The sequence below is a fragment of the Buceros rhinoceros genome, unplaced genomic scaffold, assembly GCF_000710305.1.
Source record: "Buceros rhinoceros silvestris isolate BGI_N320 unplaced genomic scaffold, ASM71030v1 scaffold9098, whole genome shotgun sequence".
In the NCBI taxonomy this organism is placed as follows: domain Eukaryota; kingdom Metazoa; phylum Chordata; class Aves; order Bucerotiformes; family Bucerotidae; genus Buceros; species Buceros rhinoceros.
In genome coordinates this window covers 44,576-46,330 of record NW_010425096.1, presented here as the reverse complement: position 1 = coordinate 46,330, position 1,755 = coordinate 44,576, and the positions used below count along the sequence as shown (strand labels likewise).

Here is a 1,755-nt window from a genome sequence, read left to right as displayed (position 1 = left end):
GCTCAGCGTGGGCCAGAGGTGGGGCCAACTTGGGAGCCAGGGGAGCTTTTGCAAAGCTTCCTACAGGGTCCGCAGCAGCCCCATCTCCCACTACCAAATGCAGCCAGACACAAACCCAATCCAGGGTTGGGGCTTGACCTGCTGGAGAGCAGCTCTGTGGAGAAGGACCTGGGAGTCCTGGTGGACAACAGGTTGACCATAAGCCAGCAATGTACCCTTGTGGCCAAGAAGCCAAATGGTATCCTGGAGTGCATTAGAAGAGTGTGGTCAGCAGGTCAAGGGAGTTTCTCCTCCCCCTCTACTCTGCCCTAGTGAGGCCTGAAGTACTGTGTCCAGTTCTGGTCTCCCCAGTTCAAGAGAGACAAGGAACTGCTGGAGAGAGTCCAGTGGAGGGCTGTGAAGATGATTACTGGACATCTCTCATGATGAAAGGCTGAGGGACTTGTGTCTGTTTATCCTGGAGAAGAGAAAGCTGAGAGGGGATCTGATCAATGCTTATCAATATCTAAAGGGTGCTTGTCAGGAGGATGGGGCCAGACTCTTTTCAAGTAGTGCCCAGCAACAGGACAGGGGGCAATGGGCACAAACTGGAACACAGGAAGTTCCATCTGAATATAAGGAAAAATTTCTTTACCTTGAAGGTGGGCAGGGCACTGGAACAGGCTGCCCAGAGAGGTTAAGGTGTCTCCTTCTCTGGAGATATTAAAAAGATGCCTGGACACAATCCTGTGCAACCTGGAACGGACTTTATCAGGGTGAAACTATTTTAGGAGGGTGGTTGGCTGATGTCCAGAGGTCGCTTCTAACCCCTACCATTCTGTGATTCTGAGAAGGATGGCACATTAACTGTAGCGCAGGAAGTGTATGCCTCCTTGGTGAGGATATACCAATGGATGTACCCATGCCATAAATTAAAATAAATACCAAATAAATAGTCACATTTATTAGATGTGGTAGATTATGTAAGAATTAGGACCACTTCTACCATTTCCAGTAGTGAAAAGAGAAAGTAGAGGCAGGATGAATTCTGCCACTTGTCCTCTGGCCAGGAGCTCATCCACCAAATACCTTTCTGGATCTGTTGCTTGTCTGTGGTTTCCCAAATGAGAGGGGAATGGAGGAAGGTGAAGATTTCCTGAAGCACAATATTTAAGGGATGTGAAAGAAGTACCACATTAACCTTCAGCCTATTGCCATAGATGATAATCTCCCAGGGACAAACTATAGGTCTCAGCACAATCAGATTATTTTATCAAGGGTAAATTAGTGGACAGAGAGCTGTCCCCCCATCCAGTCCTCCCTACAGTGCACCCACTAAGCCCTTCCCCAAATATTTAATCAGATTGTAATTTTATACTTCACAGTGGTGATATTTTAGTGAAAAACTCAGATGATTTCAAATATCCTTTAACTTCTGGTTCTCTCTGCAGTTAGTGGAGGGACGGAAATTCTCAGTGGAGAGGGGCAAATCAGAGCACTAAAGTTATTCTTCATCTCTGAATTGCTCTCCAAAGAAAACTCTATTGACTGAAGAGGTAACCCAAGGAGACTAGTATCCTGAGGCTAAGATTAGTCTTTGCAAATATTCCCATTAGATCATCTACTCTGACTTCCTGTATTTCACAAGCCTTTGAATTTCACCCAACGGCCTCTCTGTAAGTTACAAGTTCAATAACTTGTGTTTAGATAAAGCGTATCCAAAAAGACATTTATTCTTGAGTTGAAGACATTAATAGAGATAGTGTATCCACGGCT

The 1,755-nt window shown here is 45.5% G+C and overlaps 1 pseudogene; it reads left to right on the top strand.

Moving 5' to 3' along the window:
* The window catches only part of LOC104497734, a 5,945-nt pseudogene extending 5,634 nt beyond the window's left edge, over positions 1-311 (top strand).
* The last annotated feature ends 1,444 nt before the right edge of the window (positions 312-1,755 follow it).